The sequence below is a fragment of the Ailuropoda melanoleuca genome, chromosome 10 (assembly GCF_002007445.2).
Source record: "Ailuropoda melanoleuca isolate Jingjing chromosome 10, ASM200744v2, whole genome shotgun sequence".
NCBI lineage: Eukaryota > Metazoa > Chordata > Mammalia > Carnivora > Ursidae > Ailuropoda > Ailuropoda melanoleuca.
Window position 1 is genome coordinate 78720982 of NC_048227.1, and position 26048 is coordinate 78747029.

The following is a 26048-nucleotide window of genomic DNA, read 5'->3' on the forward strand; positions in this document are numbered from 1 at the left end:
TGAGATGATACAATTTGGGGTTACTGTGTTGTTGCTTCAAGACCTGCAAAATTTAAATATCTATGGCCTGGGAAGAAAGAAAGGAAAAGAATGGGCAATGCATGATCATATTAGCTTCTTGTTTAAATTTCCCCCAAATCTCTAATTGTTTCAAGAAATAACTTCCAAATCCTCCGCATGAGAATCGGGGAGTTTTCTTGCTCTGGCTTCTACCTGCTTATCCAGTTCCTATGGTTGTCTTTCTCTCTTTGAACCTTGGGCTTCACATGTTTTACTCATAAAAATAGCAGTATCACTGCTGTGTATCAGAAATGTGTTTTTCTGCTTTGAATGCCCTCCTTCCAGAATGCTCCTACTTCCTTTATTTCCTAGGCTAACTGATCAGTCATTTAAAACATGCTGCTCAGCCCTGAGTCTGGGTGTGTGTACTTTCTATGTTATTTCAAAATATTCTTTACTTTTGTCAGTCATTTCATTTATCATATTGTAATCCTCTGTTTTATTGCCTGCATCTTCCACCAGACCAGTGTCTTTGACTTTATTGGTTTCGTGCAATAGGTGGAGCCTCATCAGTGGTCTGTTTTAAAAGCTCCCTGGTGATTCTGGTTCACAGCAAGGATTAAAACCCATGGAACTAGAATGAACGCTCCGCGAAGACAGGACGGTTGACTGTCTAGTTCACTGCCATACCCCATTTTCTAGCTCAGTGTCAGAAACATAGTAAATGCTCAAGAAATATCTATGGATCAGGGGCGCCTGGGTGGCACAGCGGTTAAGCGTCTGCCTTCAGCTCAGGGCGTGATCCTGGCGTTATGGGATCGAGCCCCACATTAGGCTCCTCTGCTATGGGCCTGCTTATTCCTCTCCCACTCCTGCTTGTGTTCCCTCTCTCTGTCAAATAAATAAATAAAATCTTAAAAAAAAAAAAAGAAAGAAATATCTATGGATCAAATGTCATTGTAGCCCCAATGCTTGATACAGTGTCAAACATAATTGTTGTTACACGAATGAATGAATGAATGAATGTGTGAATACATTAAATTCTACAAGGATTATACAAATTAGTAAATCACAGACTTTATTTTTGGAAAGTTTTAGTTGGAGGGGAATGAGGGGACTTGGAAAAGCACATATTCTGGTATAATCACTTATACAACCAATGACAGAAATATTTACAGTGGTTGTGATGATTTCTTAGGGAGAATCTCTCTTGTGTTGAGAATCCTTCTTCTTTCTGAATGCAGAAATTTTCCAAGTGGTTTGGCAGATGTCCAGTTAATCGAAGCTTTGCACAAACTCTGTTTTAAGTTTTTAAGAAAACTGCTAAATCTTCTGAGGTCATTCCAGACCATTTGTCTTTTTGTGTTATGCACTAAGGCAGGAAATGTTTTCCTCCGTTTTGAAATGAGCAGTTCAGGGGGCTGGTAAAGAATGTGTGCGGTGGGACTCGCTATCAGCCCCCTCCAGCTGTTTACCAGAGTCCTTTTCATTCTTAACAGGGACATCAAGTTCTTTTGGATACTAGTTATGGTTTTATACATAAGGCAAAATAAACATTTCCTGGAGGGCTTCAGGGGGTAACTACTCTTAGGTCTTATCTTGCATTTTCCTTCAATCAAAAGAGGAAAAAATAAGATTTAATTTGAGAGAGTTCTAGCATTTATCAGGTTATGCTGTAGTCAGTTGGTACATTAAAATTTTTTTCTGAAAGCAGAAAATCAACTTTCTCCATCTTGCACTGCTTAATTTTTTAGGCTGGTGAATTGTCATGGCCCCCACCCAAGGTCATCTGAGAACAATAGTACCTGAGTCATTGACATTCTTAAGGTCTTGTTTAGAAGGGGTTGTTTGGAGCTGCTGTAGTCTGACCTGAGTCATCTCACACTGGGCCAGGGAGGCCAAAAAATTGGAGTCTTACCAAAGGAGTGCGTGTTATTATAGTGAATCTCCAGAAGGAAACGTAGTTAGTGCTAAGTGAACAAGCCCTTTGCCTCAGATTTACTGTTGGACAGGGTCAGATCATAACCTTTTAATCAGGATAGGCTTAGAATGAAGTTTTTGTACGAAATAAATTTGCTTCTGGTAGAATTTGCCAGAGAGTCCGCCCTGGGTGAAGGTTCGATGGTTCAGTTGGAGATCATGGGATTTGGAGTCAGGTAAGACTAAAGTTTAAATCCTGTCTCTGCCATGTACTGTGTGAATTAGGTAAAATACTTAACTTCTTTGGGGCTCAGGTTTCTCATCTATAAAATAAAATAACTAACAAAGAAATGCAAAATCACTAATTTTGTTAGATACACGCTTGCCTAAAAAATAGTTAAAACTATGTTATGTGCCATACAAAGAGAAACAGTGTCCTCCTCCTAACCAGGTATTATAATCCATATTAATACAGAGAAGCATGTAGAGAATGACAAACATAAGAATAACCTTGAATAAGGTAGAACAAAAGACTATGATGGAAAAAGCATTGAATTTGGAATTGAAAGACCTCATTTCTAATCTCAACTCAAGCTTTGTGACTTGAAGCTCACTTTTAAAATAGAAATAATATCTACCTTCATATTATTGTTTAGAAAGTCAATGGTATAATGTTTATAGATCTACCTTGGAAGTGTTAAAAGCACAGGCCCATATTAATTATTAAGAAGGCTGTATTTCTTCTCCTACTAACCGAAACCAATGTAGTTTAAGAGTGGGGAGTGGTACACAGTTGGGGAAGGGGTATTTTTTCAGAAGCCAGAAAGGGAGATGGTGGTTTTAGTTACAGTATGCTAACTGAAAGCAATGTTTGCATTTTCTCAACTGCCCCTTAGAAGCAGAGCTCAGCTTCCTGTAGACAACCCAGTGTTTGCTTATTGAAGCAGTTAGGTGGGGCTGAGATAAAGACCTGCTTGGAAATCTTGCATAAATTTTGTATAGTGTGCTAGTGAAAAGGATTGTGTCCCGTAAAACTACGGAGGGCAAGATTGAGAACTTAAAGAAAATAGAGGTTTGTGGAAAGAGTAATAAAAATAGTGTATATATGTGTTTGTTTAAAAGTCACAGTTCAGGGACCCCTGGGTGGCTCAGTCAGTTAAGTGACACCTTCAGCTCAGGTCATGATCCCCGGGTCCTGGGATCGAGTCCCACATGGGGCTACTTGCTCAGCTGGGAGCTGTTTCTCCCTCTGCTGCTGCTCCCCTTGCTTGTGCTCTCTCTCTCTTTCTCTGACAAATAAATAAATAAATAAAATCTTTAAAAATAAATAAGTAAATAAAAGTCACAGTTCACAATAGTTCTTGAAGCATCCACCACTAAAACAGATCGAATTTATTGTTAAAAAGTTGCTCCAATAGGTAACCATTTTTCTGACTGTCCTGAATTGTTCTGGAAGTCTTCCAAAACAGATTTTTCCATGAGTCATATGTTTTGCAAACTCATTTTAAAGCTTTTGGACCCTATTGACTTGGAGCTTAACATTTTTTGCCCTTATATTATCATTTTGTGAATTTCCTCAAGTATTAGGAAAATGTGTTGCCCTTCTGTCTGGGCCTGGTCTTCAGTCCACATACAGAGAAGGTAGAATGTAATCAGGTCTCCCTTTTATACCATATGCCCCTTCTCTTTGGGGGCAGGATGAGGGAGCAGCAATGGCTTTTGGGCTTTTTTGTTGGAAAGGAATCAAGTACACAAAATGTAGGTAAAAATATTGCAGATGTTAAATTGTCATTCAAACGTAAAACTGCATATTCTTATGACTGTAATTTGAAGCCCACATACAATGAGTCACTCATCTGGGTGGTATCTTGCGAAATAGTCTGGTATGTTATTGTGAATGGAGAAAACACTGGGTTTATCATTTATAGGCATTCATTTCAAGTTAGTTTATCAGAGAAATCTCTGTACTTTCTGATCAGTTTTGCCGTGAATCTAAAACTGCTCTAAGTAAAAAAAAATAATAATAATAATAATAAAGAAAGGAAAAAGAAAAGAAAAGAAGCAAAAAACAAAACAACAAAACCCCCAGAAGCACAGCACAACTAGATGAGATGTGAGAACAAAGGACCATGGAAGTTTTGAGAAGGGAAAATTATATCAGACTTGGGTTTGGAAAGTAGCGGAGAGAGATCAAGTAAAAGCTCACTGAGATGTCAAATCGGAGATTGACCTTGAAGGAGAGATCTTGGTGTGGGGAACAGAATGAGCAAAGGCACTCAAGTCTGGTAACGCTCAGGGTACGTAAGTGGTGTGGTATGGAGTGGTTAGATTGTAAAGATGAAGGCGGGTGATTGGTGGCAGCTGCTGTCATCTTGAATATTTTTTCCTGAACCTCAAGGGGAAATTGAACTCGACACCATGTTAATTAGAAGATATTTTAAATGTTCTTTATCCATATTACTAATATGGGACATGGGGAGAACTGAAAAGAATGATGAAAAAATCAATGAAATCATACCTTTAATATTCCTATTTAAAATGTTCTTTGACTTTAAACCTTTTTTTTGCTTTATAAGTGTTATTTTCCACATTTACTTTAGAAGTATTTCCTTGGATATTTTTCTATTTCATTAAAATATTAGCCACCCATTTTTTAGAAAGCAAAATCATAAAGTCAAGAGAACATAGTATTTGAATGAGGAGTATGAGTTTTTAAGCTTCTCTTTGTTTAGTGTCACATTCATAAATTGGAAAAGAAATATTTGTCTGGCTGAAATGTGGGAAGGAATCAGAAAACATCAACCCAGTTACACCTCTAGATTTCAGCAATGCACCCCACTGAGCTCTGAGGCATCGGAGGGCCCTGTTTGTTCACCACCAGAGCTACCTTCATAGCTGCTCAACAAGTATTAGGCTGTTTCTAATTAAATAATTTAACATGTATGTGGAATGATCTGACTATTCAGATAAATACTTTTTAAATCTCCATTCTTTTGTATGTAGCGTTGGTTATCTACTAGGAAAACACTGTCTTAAGCAGAAGCACGTAAGATTGGGAGGTGATATTTTTACAGTTCTTTTCCAGGAAAACTATATTTGGTAAAGGTTGAGGTTTAGAAATCTATTTCAGCATCAATAAAATCTTATTACAGGCTTCGGAAGAGAACCAAGCCAATCATGCTTCACTCTCGCTTGAGTCTTTCATTGTGGGCCTTGTTAACACAGTTTGAAATCAGGCATCTTCAATCATATAAAGTATTTGATCAAAAGTGTATATTCTATTATATTCTTTGTGGATAATCTGTGCAAATGTACATGGACCCTAGAATGCTTCGGCTCTGCCACCAGGCATCATTCTGGATGCTTAAAGAAGCATGTCTATACAATGCCTGTCACAAAATCAAAGATTTTGTTTCATTAATGCAGACTGATTTTAATATTATTCTAGTAAAAATGTAAATAGAAGGTAAAATGGAGGTCTAAATACTCACATACTAGTTTTCATGTTGAATAGGAAAAAAAAAGAACAGTACCTTTGCTTCTGAGATCTTTATAGTTTTCAAAGCATTCAGAACTTTGAATGCCCTGTATGAGTCCTTCTGTCTATACATGGATATATGAGAATTCATTAACAGCTAAAGAAAAAACAGACTTGGAAATGAGTTTGGCAAGAGAAGATATTTGAGTCCTGGTGTCTGTGGACTATGTTTTCCATCTTCTCCCCTTACAGTGTTTAAAAAATGAATTATGTGTCAGATGTTATATTTTTATGTTATGCTTGATGTAAGGTTGACACAAACCATATGCATGTAACACTGAGGGTGAGTTTATAGGAGTCTTGTTGTAAAAACTAAAATCTAATTGTTAGTAACAGTTAATAAAGGAGTGTGACAACGGATTATATAACGACGTATTTGTAAGATAAACTGATTTCTTCATGTTATTTAAAGTTACTTGTGGATACCAATTTGTCAGATATTGCCCACAGTTCTAAGTGAAATCAGAAAGAAGGCTAGAAGAAATAATATATTAAAAACATACTATTTAACTGCTTTACCTTTTAAGAACTCAAGAGGTATTTCAGAGAAAATTGGAGACATCGTAATCAAATTCAATACTGTTGCTTCTATCCGATAGACAATACTGTGATCTAAGGGTTGACCAAAATTGATGCCATGTTCTATTTCATAACATGGCTTTGAACAACCTCAGTGATTTCTTAAAGACTATATTGTGAGTGAATTTTTTAACATAGTACAAGTGTTTTGTATTTTCTCAAGGATTAATCATATTAAGATGTAGTTTTCCAGATCTTTAAAAAGCAAACATTATTTAAGGGCCTATTCATTAGGTGCTAGAAATAGAAAGATAAACAAATACTGTCTCTGCCCTCATGGGTAGTATACCCAATAGGACTTTTCACATGAAGAGTCAATCCCATACTACCAAAGAAATGACACTCTGAACTGCTCATCAATTATACATTGTCTTGAAGAACAAAAAAATTAGCCTAAAGAAAGGTTTAGGAAAGACCCAATAAAGATAAGAGCAGAAAATAATAACAAAGCAGAAAAACATTCCATATGGAGGACTGACACAGCAAAAAAAGATCAGTTCAGTGAAAAGACTAATAAATTTGACAAACCTCTGATGAAATTGATTAAGAAACAGAAGTCACAAAAAAATACTACTGGGAATGAATGGATGCTGCACACATTGAAACGAAAACAAGAAGGTATTACAAGCAAATTTTTGCCAGGAAATATGGAAAGTTAGATGTAATGGACAAATTCCTGGAAAACCACAATTGATTCAAGAAGATACAAAAAACATTAATCCTATAACTATTAATAAAATCAATAGTTAAACATAGGAGACTGTCACTTCCAGCCATGACAGAGCAGCTGGTAGTGGATTGCCCTCTTACTAAACTCTAACACAGAGGTAAATACACGAGACAAGTGTTTGTTTCTAAGCATTGAAGAACAGGCTGAGATAAAGGAAAGACATAAGATGAGCCCTATTATTTCCCCAGTTTGGGGCTTGGGACAAATTCTTGACATATCACAGGACAGGGAGCCCAAGCAGATACAGAGTCTTGCCGAGTTTGGGGGTCAGAGATTGGAATTTGGGGCTGCCGGAAGCAGCTGGAATTTGCAAGCCAATCTGTGTGAGGATTCACCTTGGATCTTTGGCTGGAGGTTAGCCAGGCTTGTATAAGGCAAGATTCCACAAAACCTACTGGGGATATGCTGCAGGGCTGAACAGTGATGCCTTAGGTTGTGCATTGCTGAGGGATGTTGGAGAGATGGCCCAGTCAGAGAGCAAATAGAAGAGATATGCATACAATATTCATTGTATGTTAAATCCATGTACCTAGTAGTGTGTGCATTCTCTCTCTCTCTAACTTGTTTATATGAAAGTGTGGGTGCTCCCCCAGGTCCCACTGGAGTAATTCCTAGGAACAGAGTTATCCATTATTTATGCAGTCCTACAATTATGAAGTTAACATTTATTTGTAAAGCAGTGGGTGAGAAACACCACCTGATTTTTAGATCTAATAATCTTAATCCAGTATTAAATCAAAGCAAATGAAGTTTGAATTCAGATTATTCACATTATCTTAAAATTGATCTGGGTTTGACAGTTCTCAAAACTAATTTTCTAATGAACTTTCAGCTTTAATTTTTAAGAATTAAGATTTCAAGGGAAATTTATTTAGCTAACTTTCTACTTTTGCTTTAAATATCATTTTTTTTTTGCTATGTACAGAATCCTTTGGTATAGAGTTAAAAACATTTAAAAGACTTTTAAAAATCAAGAACAAAAGGATATTAGATTTTTTAGGAATAATTTTTAGTTTAGGTAGAAAACTATAATATTCTCGAGTTGAACAATTCCCCCTAAATATTTTCAAACTTGGGGAAATAAAAAGTAGTCATTATTTTATTTAGAGTAATGTTACTATTAGCACGTTTAAAAAAATAGTAACATAGCTTGATCCTAAGACAATGCAAATTATTAGTATCAGGCAAATAGTCTTGAATTATTAGCAGTGGAGCAAAAACAAGAAAAACCTCACAGTATAAAATAGACTTGACCCAGTGGCTAAGTGTACTTCACAGCTGTTTGGACTTTTCAAGAGTCCTGCTATCTTTATGATGCATACTTTTAGCTTTCTGTAGTGCGCTGTGTGTATTTATGGTCATTCATGCTGAACAGAGAACAGTTTATGTGTGTTTACTCCTAGCATCTAAGCACCTTTACTGGTACTTTTTTTTTTGGTCACTTTCTATTAGCTCAGATGTTGCAAGCCGATTCGCATAGGAAGGGGGAATAAAAGCTGTGGAGTGGCTTTCTGTGTTACCTAGAGATAACAAATTCATTCATAACGGTGTATTAGGTTTAAAAGGCCTTATAAAGAGTATGTTCTATAAAGATGTGTATGAGAACCAAGAATATATGGTTGTACCTTTTATTGGATGATCATTTTCCTAATAAACTTGCCAGATATTGGTTTTTCCAACTCTAGCTTATCAAGGTCTTCCAAGCTCCATATACCTAATAAGTAGAATAGATACTCAGAGTTTTTCAGTTGTGAGATGTATCAGTCTCCTATGTTTTTGACTCATCCTTTTCATTTTCTAGCTCTAAAAAGAAACCAGTTTCCCACATATTACTAAAAAACGTAGCCTGCAACTCTTGCCACCTACATCAGCTGAAGATGTATATATCAATATGTGGAATTTACCTATAAATTTTAGACAAATTTTCTTTTTTTACTTTCCTTCTCCTTTTTTTTTTCTCCCTACAGATCCTGCCACAGGTTTATTTGTACAAATGGCACAAAAGGACACCAGCTTCATGCAGACAGAAGCCCAGGGGTAACACCAGTCCTTCCACAGAACTTTATCTGCATAATTTTATGACACCAGAAATGAGCATATATTCCTTCAGATAGGATATTGTTTGCTTTAGCTAAGCATCCTGGGACATTATTTACTTAGTAACGCTTAATTATTGTCAGCTTCTTAGATCTCACAGGTAAAAAGTTTGGACCCTAAACCTGTAGTTTTGAATACCTCTCCTGCCCCCTCATACTCACACAAAGACTAAGAAGTTTTCTTGATACTCATCAGGAGATAAATATTTTCTAGACTCTCTCTCTTGCCACAGCCCTGAAAGGTCCCTCATTATGGCCAGGATCTACCTCTTATCTTGCCATTTTGCAAGCATATAAAGTTAAAACGCATTGCCTGTAAGTTCTTGAGATAAGCAAATGCCCTCAGGGGAAGGTTTCATTTCAGCCTTCATTTTTCCCTCCATTAACTGCCTCCTCTTCCTGGTAGGTCCTGTGCGGTTTTTCTTTCTTTCTTGTTCAGCAATACTTCCTCATTTTGGAAGATGTTTACTTAAATATAATAAACATGCAGACAAATGCACAGGTTGTGAGTGTACAGCTTGATGAGTTGTTACAAACTAAACGTGTGCATGTAACTATCACTTAAATCAAGACAAAGAATATTAGCAAAGCCCCCAAAACCTTCTGACCTCTCTAAAGGCATCAGCCACTTGACTAGGATAGCCTCTGTTCTGACTTCTATTTTTATAAATTAGCTTTGCCTGTTTTTGAATTTTAGGTACATAGAATCAGACAGTATATATCCTTTGTCTGTGGATTTTTTTGCATGTCATATTTCTGATCCTTACCCATGTTTTCATATGTATAGTAGTTTTTTAAAAAAATTGATCAATATACTACAATTTATTCAGTCTATTTATTGCTGGACAGTTGGATTGTTTCAAATTTGGGGCTATCACAAATACTGTTACTGAGAGCATTCTTATGAAAGTCTCTTAGTGAGCATATATATTCATTTCCATTGGTATATAGCTTTGAGCAGGAATTGCGAGGGTATACATACATTCTTGGGCTCTTTTCCACAGTGGTTGTCCTAATTTACATTCCCACCAGCAAGGAAGGGAAGTTGCAATTGCTCCGGGTCCTCAGTAACATTTGGTATTGCCGGGTTTGCTTGCTTGCTTGTTTGTTTAAATATTACCCATTCTGATGAGTGAGAAGTAAACTCACTGCTTTCATTGACATCTCTCTGGAGGTTATTTTGAATACCTTCCCAAATGCTTACTAGCCAGCCATTTGGCTATGCTCTTTAATGGAGAAAAATTGGTCTAGTGAAGATAATTTGCTTATTTATTTGTTTATTTATTTCTTTATTTTTCAGGTTTCTTTTTATTCTGGACATGAGATCTTCATCAAATATATCCAGTATCTTCTCCCACTCTGTGACTTTTCACTGTCATAGTGTTGTTTTGATGAATACAATCACTTAATTTTAATGAAATCCAGTTTTTCATTGTTTTCCTTACTGGTGAAGGCTTTCCTTGGTCCTGTTTAAGAAATCCATCCCTCCTTAATTCATGAAGATATTCTTTTATGTTATCTGCTTAAATCTTTATGGATTTGCCTTTCAATATTTAGACATCACTGTTCATATGGAACTGATTTTTGTTTGTCATAAATCAAGAGACCATATATTTGACCGACTGTTTCTACCTTCTGTCTTTTGATCTGCTGGTCTGTTCTTGTGTCCACACTGTCTTATTTACTGTAATCCCACAGGCAGTCTGTCATCTGGCAATGTGAGTTCCCCAACCTTTTTTCTCTTCAAGAATTAACGATTCTTGACCCTTTGTATTTTCATATAAATGTTAGTACCAGATTTGCAATTTCTGTTGAAATACCTATTATGATTTTATTTGGATTTTATTGAACTTATAAATTAATTTAGGGATATTGAAAGTTTTATAGTATTGAGTCTGCTAGTTCATGAGTATTCATTAAAATCTTTTAAATTTCAGCAATATTCTATAGTATTATATAGAAGTCTTACACATCTTTTGTTAAATATCATCCCTACATAGTCAATTTATACTCTTGTGTTACCATTCTTTTAAAACTGCATTTTCTGTTTTTGCTAGCTTATGCAAATACAAATGATTTTCATATCCAGTGACTTATTAATGCTATCGATAGTTATCAATAAACATTTAGACTTTCTACATTCACAATCATGCATTCTAGTTCTTATATGTTTTACTTTTTTTTCTTTCATTATTTTACTGGATAGTGAATAGATGTGTTTTTTTCAAATACCTTCATTCTATTTCTGAACTCTCAGGTAAGCGTTCAATATTCCATCAGTGAGAATTATGCTTACTGTAGGTTTTTGTGGATATCCATTATCAGGCTAAGGAAATCCCTGTCCATTGTTGTTTGCTAAGAGTTTTTATAATGAATTTCTCTTACGTGTTATCAAAATTCCTGTTCAGTTGTTTTGTCTGTTGTACTTTATGACAGGCAGTCATCTATCTGGTCAGCATGTGGGTAGTTTTAAATGTCTATTTCTTTTAAAGACTTCAATCTAATCCTCCTGTTTTTAGTTCGCCCACTGTCCTCTCCCATGCATTTTTATACCCCCCACTTTGGGAGCACTTAATGCCTTTAATTCCTTATAGTTTCCAGGAATCCGAGCCACAGATCATCTCTCTCTCATGGCTTCCTCATTCCTGTTCTCTTTTACTCCAGCCCTGTTGACATTTAGTATTTAAGTTTCTGTAAGTTGCTAAGTTATTTACCATTATTCCCTCAGCTTTCCGGTCTCCAAAATTGTTCTTCATTCATTTGACAAACATTTTTAAGTTAGGATGGCCAGATTTAGCAAATAAAATCACAGGATACCCAGTTAAATTTGAATTCTAGTTAAACAACAGACAGGATGTATCTGTGCTAAAACATTATCTGCTGTTTATCTGAAATTCAAAGTTAACTGGTCATCCTGCATTTTACCTGGCAGTGTTATTATGGGTCCCTGTTGAGTTAAATATTGTAGATGTAGGTGATACAGTGGAGATGAAAAGTGTTCAAAAATTCCTGCTTTCAGGAGTTTACCTTCTACTGGTAAGACAGATATTATGCATAATAAGAAAATTATATAGTATGTTAGAGAATGATAAATGCTATGGAAAAGAAATGAAGCAGACTAATGGATATCAGATATATAAAGATTGGGATTGCACTTTGGGTGAGTGGGAAAAAGTATCAATGAGAAAGTGAAGTTACAGCACACATTTGAGGTGTGTAATTTTGGGGAGCAGTGCACCCCAGGCAGAAGGAGCAGCCCGTGAAACCCAAGGCAGGAGTATAGACAGTATGTTTGAGGCAGGAGGCCCTTGTGGCCCAAGAGGGTTAGCAAGGGCAGGAGTGGTAAGATAAAGTCAGGAGGTGGACAGGAATGGTAGTCCAGACCAGGTAAGGCATGTGGGCCATTGTGAGAACTGGGCTTCTCCTCTCAGTGAAGGAGGACAGTGGAGTGTTCAAACACGAGTGATGTTGTTCAGAGACATGACATTGTTAAAAGAAGCAATCTGGCTGCTATGCTGAGAATGCGCCATAGTGGGTCTGGGAACGCCAGGGAAGAGATTACTCCAGGAATCTAGGCAAGATATGATGGTGGCCTTGACTAAGGTGGTAGCAGTCAAAATGGTGAAAAATGGCAAAATTCGGAATGTATTTTGATGGTAGATCCAACAGGATTTCCCGATGGATGGGATATAAGTAGAAGCAAAACAGTGGGCCCATGGATAATGCTGTTTTGGGTTTGAGCAATTGGAAGGACTGTTCAGTTCTGCACCATCTCTCATCTATTTTAGTCTTCTCTTATTTTTATCCTCATGACTTTATGCTTGTTTATGTCCTTTAATGATAGTTTAGAGGGGCTTTGGGTTGAAGTAATGATAAACCTGTGTATTTAACTCAACATGTTATTCCAGAAATCCATATGGTTATTTTGATAAATTAATTTTATTTAATTTTGATTTGTGGGGAAGAAACACCTTTGGAATTTAACCGTAATGTGATACCTTATTTTTAAAAAGGTGATGGAAAATAAATGTCCATGACCAAAACAATGTGGCTCATATCCATGGAACACATGATTCAATTAGAATTTCCTTGTTGTATTTGGTTTCTGTGGAGAGAGATTATTTTTTACCCTTGTGCCCCTGCCAAAATGATATCCATGAATTAACTGCAATTAAACTAGTCCATTTTCATATTTTGAAAGTACTGATGGAAATCATCCAAGACCTTTTATGTGCCCAAAGAGATACCACATACCCTGCATAATTCCACAAGGAGTTAGGAAAGGTCCAACTGATCAGAGCAGATATTTAATGCTTCTCATTGAGAAATATGAGTAGGATCTTTCAAAAGAGCTGGAGAAATATAGAAATTGTTATAATCAGTACTTTGTTATTGGTTTTTTTTTGTTTTTTGTTTTTTTGATCAGTACTTTGTTAATTAGCTTTTTAAAGCTATTACTGTCCAGTTACAGCTTTTTTTTTCCTGTTTTGTAAAAGAAGGTCAAAACTTGACTGGGTTTGTTTATTTCTTTTAAGTGTGTCCCATATCTCCCTGTCCTTTCCATGGTCCAACATGACCAACTAAAAAAAAAAAAGAAAGAAAAACAAATTATCATATATTTTAAAACTATATACTGTAAAATGTTCTTTCTACAAAAACCTGAAAACTTTAAAAAGAGTAATTCGGGCAGCCTGAGGCATTCATTGAGGATCAATATGATAGCTTTCAGTTATGTCGAGAATCAGATATACCTTCTGAACACATTAAAAAATAAAATTCTACAGGTGAAAAGTACACTTAATCGCCTTTTAAATCTTTTCAAATTGTTAATACACATGGGAATAGTCAGAGAGCCAGAATATTCAAACTTTATCCCCATTGGGACTCCTATTTCATACTGTGTGTTAAATAATTTGTGTAATCTATCTCAGTGGCAGTATGCTAATTGGAATTCTGTTTATATTTCCTGTTGTCATGCTCCTCAAATTGGAGTAACCGAATCTCTGGAAAACCATGCCAGATTGCTGGTGGGTGATACCCCAGAATGAACAAAGTGAAATTTCCTGGAGCATCTGTCGTGGAATTTTTTGTGAAAACTTTCTCTATTTATATATTGCAGTGTAACACAGAGTGTTCGTAAAGGAGACATAAAAGAAATTTCTACTAACCACAGTTTCCTTTGGACTTTACCTCAACCTACCTTCCATCTCCTCTACTATTTAGACAAGTTGATGTAAATATTGGAGCAGCTCATTTTGGAAGTCTTCAGGAAGGTTCCTGTGATGCTAGCATGTTCTTCAGATATTCCTAGGGTTTGATACTGATATCATATTTCATGGCTCTTGTAAAAGTGCAAAATATTCTAGAATAGCTTTCAGGGTACAATGTAAATGTCTAATTATCCTACTAAGTTGGCCAATCTTCTTTTTTACCAGAACATGCCTAGTTTTGTCTCAAGTAAGTCGATTCTGTGACTTTGGATGACATTTTCAGTCTTGTATAGAAAATAATTATAACAGATATGAATTGAGAGCTTTCTTTGTATTAAGAGCCCTTCTGTATTCTCTCTTTTAACCATCACAGCACTCCTCTAAGTTAGGTATTAGTCTCATTCTTTTTTAAAAAATTTATCTATTTTTATTTAAATTCAATTAATATATAATGCATTGTTGGTTTCAGAGGTAGAGGTCATTGATTGATCAGTCTTATATAATACCCAGTGCTCATTACATCATGTGCCCTCCTTAATGTCCATCACCCACTTACCCCATCCCCCCACCGCTCTCCCCTCCAGCAACCCTCAGTTTGTCTCATTCATTTTTACAGGTGAGAACCTGGGCACAGAGTGGTCAGGTTGCATTCTCAAAGTCATACAGCCTAGGAAGAGAAGGATCAGGATTTGAACCCAAGTGGCCCTCTTTGGAGGCCCTACCTACTTTTAAACATTATTTTTTGTCTGTAAATAATCTTGATTTAACACACTCCTTTATTTAAAAAAGCAAATGATATCTTTATAATTACGGATAGAGGGTTGACTTCTGCAACGTGATGTGATCCTTAGTTAACTGGTAGGATCCAGACACACATACTCAGCTTGCACAAACAGCTTTAACTTAACGCACACTCAGAGCTGCATGGTCAGTCCCAAACCAAACTATGAAGTTGATGAAATTCATGTTCCATTTTCACAGGCCTCAGCTTCCACATTCTTGACTTTTCTTGGCACATTCTCTCCAACTGCTTTCTAGCCCTCCCGTCTTGTGTAAATAGAAAAGAATTTGATACCAGCCTTTATAGTGTGGTTGATAGATTCCACTTTACATGGGTGTGAATGAATTTCAGTAATGTGTGTTATCTCAAATAAGCATCTTCATTCAAACCTTTGGTTTTATGTCTAATACAAAGATTTGAGTCCATTAAAATACCAGCCTTAGTAACCATGTGGTAAGATAACTTGAGAGTGGTAGGCCTTTGATCTAACTCTATACCTTCATAAGTTACTCTATTTAATGAGACTGATAGAGGGTAAAGGTGGCCTAAAGGAACAACGCCGCGCAGTTTTCTTTTCTTATTTAGACCTACCCTCCTTTGGTGAAACTAAGGCTAACAGTGACCCATCAGTTGAAGCACCAGATATTTTCCAAGAGTTTCTGGGGGCAGAAGAACACATATCTCACTGTTATTCTTTTCTGCCAAGACTGGAACAGGTGTCAAGGGCACATCCATTCCTTCTAGATAGTCTGCCTACCATCACTGCCTGTACAGAGGCTTCAAGATCAAAGAGTTCAAGCCTCCTGTTCATTCTGGTGTGGTGACATTTGGTACCCAGCATCGAGGTTTCATAGAAACCCTGCTCTTGTGACATCCTGAAATGCCTATGTTTTTATTACTTTGATCTCTGATAAGAAGCTGCTGAAAAGAAAACCATAGTCCTTATTAAAAGAGGTGCTGCAGTGGAATTTTCTTCTTTCACATGGTTTTTCTCTGTTCATATGTTTATCTTTCCCACTGGACTGATTGAATTCATGGACTGTTTCTTTTCTCTTTGCACCCTCAGTGCCTTGTAGAGCACTTGACACAGAGTAATGTAAATGTGGTATAAAGGAATTAATGAACGAAGAGTGAATAAATACATTTTTGTTGAATCTATATACAACTTAAGCCTCTGTAGGGGTATGTATAGAATAATTCTCCAACAGAAATTATTTATACTGCAAGGTATCCAGTGGTATTAGGCAGCATAATTTATGCTACTAGAATAAGATATTAGCTTAGGCAAAATTCATCCCATTTATTAACAATAATTTAGGTCTTAGGGGCACCTGGGTAACGCAGTCGTTAGGCGTCTGCCTTCAGCTCAGGGCGTGATCCCGGCGTTATGGGATCGAGCCCCACATCAGGCTCCACCGCTGAGAGCCTGCTTCTTCCTCTCCCACTCCCCCTGCTTGTGTTCCCTCTCTCGCTGGTTGTCTCTCTGTCAAATAAATAAATAAAATCTTTAAAAAATAATAATTTAGGATTTAGTTTATAAGTAAGTACTAATTTTAGAATATTTAGAAAAGTTTCATTAAAAACAGGCAGAAAATCTGAATAGACATTTTTCCAAAGAAGAAGGTAGAGATAGTAAACACATACATAAAAAGGTGCCCAGCATCACTAATCATCAGGGAAATGCAAATCAAAACCACAATGAAATATCACTTACACCAATTAGAATGAATTATCATCAAGAAGACAAAATATAAGTGGTGAGGATGTGAGAAAAGGGAACCCTTGTATACTCTTGATGGCATGATAAATTGGTACAACCACTATGGGAAACAGTATGGAGGGTCCTCAAGAAATTAAAAATCCAGTAATCCCATCTCTGGGTATATATCCAAAGGAAGTGAAAACAGGATATTGAAGAGATGTGTGCACTTCCATGTTCATTGCAACATTATTCACATAGCCAAGATATGGAAACAACCTAAGTGTCACTAGATGGATGAATGGATAAGGAAGATGTGGCATTTATATGCAATGTAATATTCAGCCATGAGAAAGAAGGAAATCCTGCCATTTGTGAGAGCATGGATGGAACTTGAAGGCATTATGCTAAGTGAAATGAGCCAGACAGGGAAAGACAAATACTGTATGTTATCACATATATTGTGTGTGTGTGTGTGTGTGTGTGTGTATATATATATATATATATATATATATATATAGCCAAACTCATAGAAACAGGCAGTAGAAAAGTGGTTGTCAGGGATTGGGGGTGGGGGAAATATGGAATGGTTGGTAAAAGGGTGCAAGCAGTCTTTCAGCTACAAGATAAATAAGATTTGAGGATCTGATGTGTAACATGGTGGTTATAGTTGATAATACTATACTATATAATTGAAAGTTGCTAAGAGGGTGAAACTTAAATGTTCTCATCAAAAGAAAAGAAGAGAAAAGAAAAGGGAAAAAAAGGATGGGAAGGGAGGGAAGGGAAGAAAAGAGAAGAAAAAAGAAAAGAAAGGAAAAAAGAAAGGGAGGAAGGAAGGGAGGGGGGAGGGAGGAAAAAATGCGAGGTGATGGATGTGTTAGTTAACTAAATGGGGATGCCCTTTCACAATGTCTGTACATCCAATCAGCATGATGTACAGTTTAAATATCTTACCATTTTGTCAATTATATTTCAATAAAGCTGAAACTTGAAACAAATGTACTTGGCAGTGTTGTTTGTTTTCAGAGAAGGTGTGGGTTTTTGTTGTTTTTTTTTTTTTTAATGTTTCACTGACTCCTTTAATGATACTTTTCATATCCATTTCTTATTTGATCTTTAAAAATTAAAATCACTTGTCAAAATCATTCTTATAACCTGTCATATCTTAATGCTATGTTAATCAAATGATACTCAAACTTGTCTGAAAGGAAAGTTTGCCTTCCTGTTTGGAAACTTACACAACATTCTGCCCACCAGATGTCAATGCTTCTTTGGAAACACTTTTTGTATGGTTTCTCTTCTCATCGTGCAAAGAGCACAGTCTGTAGTTTAAAGATCTTGACAATTTTAACATCTGGGGGTGACTTAAATCCAGGAAACTCTATGGCCATAATGATAAGGATAAACAAAGGGTATACCAAAGGTAGTCTTACAGGAGAGACTATTTCCCCCCACTTTCCACTTAGAGCTAAGAAGTGAAATGAATAGGGAATTGAAGGATAACCTATAAGTCTGAAACAGCACTTTTCCAGGTGCAGGAGAGGATGTGAAATTGCTGACATTGGTTTTAAAAAGTTCAAACTGTAAAGAAAAGGGAAATAGTACCTGGAATGGTGGTTTTTCACTGAAGCTAAGATCAAAGCTCATCGTTTCTAAGTATAAAGTAAATGGAGGCTTTGGGAATTGCTCTAATTTTAATATAAGACAATTTTCTAATTTTTGTTCACTTTCTACTGACTCATGCCTCTGTTTGCAGTTACATCGATTTGAAATGTCTGTATTTGTGAAAAAAATAGTTTAACCACTTGTCTTTTAACTTGGTAGTATGATAATTAGCAGTGAGGTCCATTTGTTTAACATCTGGACTACTGTAATACTAATTAGAAATGACAAGTATATTTTTTAGATCTTCATGTACCTTTATACACTGAACCTTCTTTTTAAAAAAAGATTTTTTATTTATTCATCTGAGAGAGAGAGAACAGGAGCAGGGGGAAGGAGGAGGGGAAAGGCAAGGAGCAGGGAAAGAGGGAGAAGCAGACTTCCTGCTGTGCCAGGAGCCCAGTGTTGGCTTGAGGGCTGATGCGGGGCTCCATCCCAGAACCCCAGGATCATGACCTGAGCCAAAGGCAGATGCTTAATGTACTGAGCCACCCATGTCCCCTACACTGATACCTTCTAATATGTCTTATTGTACTTGTCACACTGCAGGTGTGACATATTGGTAGCCATGATGGAGGGATTTCATTTCTAGATTTAAAACATAGAAGAGTAAATGTCCAGATCTTAAATGAACTCTGCCTGTTTTGACAATGGGAAATGAAGTAAAGATTTCGCTCTGTTTTCCTTAGTATGTGGAAACTGTAAAGGTAGACTGAGCCTCAAGTATGGTTCTGGCCCGCTTCAAAACCCTGCCTTCACCTTTTATTTTTTTTACCTCTTCTGCTCTTTGAACTGCCTTGGCCTTCTTTAAAAACAAGTGGGTCAAGATCTTTTTTATAAGTTCCACTCCTTAGACTTAGACTTTATAAGTATGTGAGTTATCATCACGAATTTCCTGACTAATTTTGCTCTGTGCAATTAATCAAGTTTCCATTTTATCTGGGGATTTTGATGGCAGATGACACAGCTTTGATGAGTGATTAGTTGGCCAGGAGAAAGGTGGTCTCTTTGGACTAGATTGATAGGGTCATGGGAAATACCACAATGCCAAGAAGCTGAAATGAGCCAATTCCCCCAATAAAAATTCTTTGAAGACTATATTTACATTAGAAAAAAATATAGTCAGACGTGTGTATATGCTTCTTACAGGGGCAGTTTACATAAGCATTTTAATAACCCCTTTGGATATCTGCTAAACTTTGGTAAGAATAAGAATTGAAATGGATATTCTCATTTTGAAAGGGGTGAAGGAAGGCATTTTTTTGAAGTAAAGGCAGTTTAGAAAATTCAATATAAAAACAGCTTTATTTAGACACTCTGTGAACTTTGTGTAAAAATTTAAATGCCCGAAATAAAACATTTGTGTGTGCAAGTCATTAGGGTTTGATTGACACAGAGTTTGAGCTAACAACAACAAAAGTAACAAACTGTTTTGGAGTGTCTCATGACTCGAACATACAACTACTACACTTACGTTTCCCTGATTTGGGATAGGTTTATATTTCTTAGAACAGGAGTCAAAAAACAAACAAACAAAAAACCAACTCTAGGACAATTGTTCCGATCACTTTCCTATTTCTGATTTCAGGAAAAACTTTATTGGTTATTCATGGGTAAAAAGTAAACCAAGGCACGTTAAAAATTTCAAGTTTATTTAAGCATGCATTAATTCAAGTTGGGCAGTGCCAAACCAAAGATGATTAGAAGAGTTCCACCCATAGGAGGGAGGCACAGGGTTTTTATAGAGAAGACACCAAACCAAAGCAAAGAGATGATTTGATTGGTTATTGCTTAAGTGGTTGCCTTATTTGGGAAAGCCTCCTTCACTGTTTGTGATTGGTTGTCCTTAAGTTTCATTGTTTTGGATTCAAGTGCATTGACTCTGGCTCAGATTTTGGTTCACTGCTGCATTACAGACACCTCAGTATTCTGGCCTCCTTGTTTAAATACTTGAACAACATTATAGACATAAGCTACTATTTCTGATTTGCACTATAAATATGAACTAGGCTAGAATTCAAAATTCTGCACCACACTATTCAAAAGTAAATATCATCTAGCATCACTACTGTATATCCAGTTATTTCTATAAATCATTAGCTCTAAACAGGTTTATTTATTCTGAGACTCTTCAATCTAGGGTCATTAAAGCTGTGTATTCAGAAAAGCATATAGCATCTAACCTCCCAACTGTGGACTTAGGGATTCAGGTCAAGAAAAGAATTGTATCCACACAAAACTGGAGATCACGGTATTGTGCCGTTGAGTTTGAGGTGTGGTGATCTTGGTAAAGGCAAGTTATCTAGGTTTAAAAAACACGGGAATCCTTTAGAACTGTATTTTGTTACCACAGTAAAGAGATGTAAATTTTCATCATGCACTTTCTCCTTAATATGTAACAGGAATGAGAAATATTTCTAGGTTCAGAAACTGAAACCTCAAAATCCCCTTTACAAATATAATAGTTTAGTTTACTGATAATTAAACCAGAAATTTTGCAGTTGTACCTGTCTTCATGTACTTGTTTCTTATATTCAAAACGGATTAGTTTCTATTCAAAGAAAAAAAATACCTGTTTATGTAATAGTATGGATTATCTCTCACACTCACTTCTTTGCATGGTATAAAAAAGAACAAGTCCAGGCGCGCCTGGGTGGCACAGCGGTTAAGCGTCTGCCTTCGGCCTGGGGCGTGATCCCGGCGTTCTGGGATTGAGCCCCACATCAGGCTCCTCCGCTGCGAGCCTGCTTCTTCCTCTCCCACTCCCCCTGCTTGTGTTCCCTCTCTCGCTGGCTGTCTCTATCTCTGTTGAATAAATAAATAAAATCTTTAAAAAAAAAAAAAAAGAACAAGTCCAGACGTCTATGGCCATACCACCCTGGAAGTGCCGGATCTCATCAAAAAAGAACAAGTCCATTTTCTTTGTTCCTGAGGGTTTGTTTGTTTTTTTTTTTTGGTAATTGATTCTATTGGACTCAACGTGCTGTTGTCTGTATGTATTTCTAATTGCTGCTTGCTGTTGGCTTTCTAGATGTCCTTCTGAACAGACCTTTACATGAACTATATTTGTTCCTGGAGAATGCAACATGACCACATAGATTTGGTCAAAATATGAGCATTCCTTTAAAGGCCAGCTGAAAGAGAAAGGATTTGCTCAGCACATTTTTACCACTGATGCAACTCCCTCCCCCTCTCTTTCTTTCTTTCTTCCTTTTTTTCTCTCATACAAAACGTCACATCATTCTTAAGGATGAGAAACTCACAGGCTAAAAATGTAAGGCTTTCTCCGTGTCTGGAGAAAAATTTTGTCATTTAAAATAAAATAGCTCTGACCAGGCAGGACAGTCTTCCTGAGTATTTCATTCCTAGGACTGTTTGCATTCTTTCCCAGTGAGCTGGAGTGATAGGCACCAGACCCTATTTATAACAGGCAAGATGAGCTATTAAACTATTCGGTGCTGGTTTAAGAATAAAAGCTTCAAGTGATTGGTTGGAATTTGTGTGCCTCTTGTCAGCAAGCATCCTTTGCCCTTTTGGGGGAGATGTGGCTGTCTGTTAGGTTTGTGAAAATCCAGCTCAGGAATATCATGTGATATGAAAAGGGAAGCAGTTGGATTGAAACCATACATGGTGAAGTCAAAAAGATGCTCTTTCTTGAGCTGTTGCTGAAATATGCTGGGGTTATTTCAGTGCTCACAGAATAAATAGAACTGAGGGCACCCTGAAGCATAATGTAAAAGTATGTGAGAAGACTCTGAACTTTCCCAGCTGTATCTCTCAGCCAGTTATCATTCAGCTTTCACTCTGACTCTAGAAGACATTATTCCAGGGCAGTAGAGTCTGAGCCCTTTGTGAGACTGCCCTGCTTGTTCAAAGACATGAGAGAAGTTTCTACCTATCCCTGGATTCCTCATGATTGCTGAGAATTAAAACACTGAAGCAAAAACAAAGAAACAAAACAACAACAAACCCTCTCCCCCTCCAACAAGCACAAGAAGGCGTTGTAAATGATATGATAACTCGTGATAAACTACCCAGAGTCATAGAATGTTTGACCCATACAGGACACCTAAAGGCCCTGGTCCAAGCCCTTCTTTAGATGAAGAAAGCAAGACACACTAACTCAAATAATCTAATAACTTAGCCAGTTATACCAGAACTGGAATCCCTTCTCGCGGCTTCCTGTCTCCCTGTCCAAGGGTGCCCTTCAATGGGAAATGCACATCAATAGCAAAAATTACAAATGGAAAGCACGTCTACAAGGTGTTAGAGGAATGTAGTCCATTGGCAGTCTCCGGACCTATCCAGTCTGTGGCCCCGAGCTGTGTAGCAGCCGTAAAGAAGCTAGAGCATCTTGGTCGTACAAGTACTTGGGTTTGTCTGGTTTGGTTGTCCCCAGGGGGAGTAAAGTCGCTGGATATTTTTAGGAAAGTTTAGCCATTCAGATTAAAAGGAAGGTGGTGCTGTTGTTGTGAAAAATAGACCGAGATACAGGGCCAGGTAAGTGAACGATGACTGATCAGGGGAGACATTCTTCTCTGCATTTTTTACTTTATTTATTTGTGAAGCATTGAGATAATCTCCCTGAATTATTTAGGATTTAGTACAGTGGGAATTGGTCTGTTTAATGTAACCCCTTCTTTTTTTTATTATTATTATGTTCAGTTAGCCAACATATAGTACATCATTAGTTTTTGATGTAGTGTCCAATGATGCATTAGTCATTGGATGCAACCAGTGCTCGTCACAGCACGTGCCCTCCTCAATACCCAACACCCAGTTACCTAATCCCCTCACCCCCCTCCCTTCTGTAACCCTCAGTTTGATTCCTGGAGTCCAGAGTCTCTCATGGTTTGTCTCCCTCTCTGATTTCTTCCCATTCAGTTTTCCCTCCCTTCCCCTTCATTTAAACCTGCCTTCATAGCTGAACTTAATCTCCTAGCTGAAATTGTATGTGAGAAATATATGTCTTCTCTACGAGTGCTTGTTTAAATAGGTATTTTGAGCTCTCCTGCAGACAAGAAGTCATGCCTGTGAGGCTCTCAGCCTCCCAGAAGCCCATCAGTAGAGGATGGTGCTTGTTATCAGTAGCCGCTCTTCTTCATGCCAGGACACGACGACACGGAGGAACTTTTCTTCTAATTCAGCACTGCTAAGGCATCAGACCTGCCCTGGGAAACAATTGTTGAATCTAGATCAGTTTGTGTTATGAATTTGAGACTTAAGTCTGAGAGTCTTTCCCAAGTGTCTCTTTCCCTACCTTAGTGTAGGGAAACATCTTCAGAATGACGGAGAAGGAAAATCCAGATCAACCTCTAGGTTATTCTGAGTTTTATCTTAGCAGATTTTAGAGTGGATCAAAGGAAATAGTAGACATACAAATTAAAGCTTATTGTTGTGACTTTAAACACAGTTTAGTTTACTTCATAGTGTCTATTTTACTTGATAGTGTTAAAATATAGAAAGCGATATTTATCAGGAAATTAGAATAATGGCACATGTATTATATTAGCTACAGACCTGAGTATGTGTGTTGATTATCTCACATGATCTTCTCAACCCTGTAAGAGTAACTAATATGATTATTTCCATTCTTAAATGTGAAAATGGAAGCTTAAAAGATCATGCAACTAATCAATGGCAGAGCCACCGATCTGTATGATTCCAGTATACATGTTTCTGACCACTAGGTTCTGTTATCTGAAATATAAGTTATACTTTTCATTATATCGTAAAAACACATAGTAAATAACTTTGTAACTCTACTGGTTGTGTGCTAAGGCCATCAGGTATTTATTGGTTTTGTTGGTTAGGTCTTTTTGTTTTGTTTTGTTTTGTTTTGTTTTGTTTGTTTCGATGAAAAATCTTGGAAGATTTAAACTCTCCTATGTTCTTTATGAAGAGAGATCAGAAAAAGTAGGCTGTCAGCAACTGGCAAGCATCAGTGATTCATGTGAAAAACTATTGTCTTTGGTGATACAATGAGTGCTGTGCTAAGAGCCTAGGGACAGGAATCTGCCATATCCTGGCTGTGAGATTTACATAAACAATGTCACAGGGATACATTATCTACAGTTCCTTTTTAAAAGCTCTGGGGTGCCATGATTCCCTTATAAAATTTTCCATTTGAAGATCTGGCATTGTTTATTTAAAAGGTATATGTAGTTTTAAATCACAGGAAAAAATAATGCTATCACTGTATCATTAAATTCATACTTTCAGAGTACCAGATTCCCTCGAAACATGATTTCTCAGAAAAGTAAGGCCAACACATTGATTGTAAAATGCCTCAAGTAAAAATGTAGTAATGTGTAATATGAGTCACTCCATATGAGTCACTCCGCTGTCGTCTGGTGTAAGAAGAGACTTACCTCATGGAGGAAGGATATAGGATGTGTTTTTCTGGTGCAGAGCGTTTGAGCCTCTATCTCCACGCCCCCTCCTCCTGTCAGCTTTAGCTCAGGGCTGAGGCCCTGGACATTGTTCAGTACATACTTACCCTGAGGGTGTTATGCCTCAAGAGAGTTGAGTCATTTTGAACTTCAACCCAATTTTTCTGACTTCACATTCTGCAACTTCTTTTCACTTTTCTGTCATTCTCCTTGTCATCTTATAGGTCTAGTAACTGAGCAGAAAGGGCATAAGTTACTTTATTCTGGTCACCCAGCCACTGGCAGAACTGAAACCAGAATCTAGATGCACACATTGCTGCTGTATTTCACGTGATAAAAAGACACCCTCGACTTTGAAATAGTTTAATTTAACACAATACTGACTTTGTAGACATGGCATTTGAAACTTACCCTGCCTTTCTGGGTTCAGGTACTAGGTGGGACAATTGCAGATGTTTTTGTTTGTAGATGTTGGGGTTCCCTGGTCTTTTTTTTCTTCCCCTTTTCATAAAGCAGTTTGAGATTATAAATAGATCATCACTGCTAGAAAATAAGAGAGTCAGTAGGGTCAATTTATAAATAAAGAATACCGTACTTTATTACTCTGTGTACACACGGAAACACAAAGTAAAGAAACACACAGAAACACATGTACAAATTTTCTCTAAACAAGATCTTTCCTACATCTTTAGACCTCCTCCTGCTAAGAATGCTTTGGGATATCTCCAGCTGACATAAAAAAAAAAAAAACAATTGAGTTGGGAAATTCCTGATTCTTTTAGTAAAATGAGAATTTTGTGACTGAGCTAAGTAGGTGGTTTTTGCTGTCAGTCATCACATTGATCCTTAGGACATGTTCCCATTCACCCAGCAGTAATATCTTAATGAAGAAGGCTTGTTCCTATGAAGAAAACTCAGAGGATGTTTGCAAATTATGGTAATATTAGCTGTATGTTGTACTGGGTATCACTCGCCAAGAATTCGGCACACATTTCATTTTTGGGACGGGAAATTTCTATTTAGTCTGTGGCTTCGTGTGTAAATGTGAGCCAGTTTCTTATTCAGAAGTTGATGATGGTATATTTTTCTGTCTTGATTATTTTCTTGGGATTTCTGGCCATCCTGTTCAGGCGCCCGCTGCTGGCAGTGAGTCTCATCAACGTCCAAAGGATGCAGGGATTGCGATGCTCCATAAATGCCTGTCTGGGGAGGTTAGAGTAACTTTCCTCTTTTACAAATACCCACAGAGCACAAGACTGCAAAAACATCTGCCTAGCCCTTGTCGACATCTCTGTAGGATCTCTTTTTTTCTCTAGGAGATTCCTGCCACATTTCTCTCAAGCCTTTTTAAAAATATGAATTTCTCTTCACACCTCGTCCGATTTTGCCCATTGTAGATGAAATTATACAAGGAGGAATTAATTTCAATAGAAAATAG

The 26048-nt window shown here is 37.1% G+C and overlaps 3 long non-coding RNA genes across 4 annotated transcripts in view; 2 read left to right on the forward strand and 1 right to left on the reverse strand.

Moving 5' to 3' along the window:
- Positions 1-26048, forward strand: part of LOC105239242 — a 230812-nt gene that overhangs the window by 97455 nt on the left and 107309 nt on the right. The window lies entirely within an intron of this gene.
- Positions 1790-13283, forward strand: LOC117803992. The gene is made up of 3 exons (XR_004628132.1): positions 1790-2156; positions 8735-8804; positions 10164-13283. It is a non-coding gene; the product is annotated as an uncharacterized LOC117803992 (long non-coding RNA).
- The window catches only part of LOC105239241, a 39462-nt gene continuing 36187 nt past the window's right edge, over positions 22774-26048 (reverse strand). For both annotated transcript variants that reach the window (XR_002143475.2, XR_004628133.1), the window contains 3 exons: positions 25022-25153; positions 24718-24843; positions 22774-23389 (listed from right to left, as the gene is read on the reverse strand). This is a non-coding gene — a long non-coding RNA (uncharacterized LOC105239241). The remainder of the gene's footprint in view (positions 23390-24717; positions 24844-25021; positions 25154-26048) is intronic.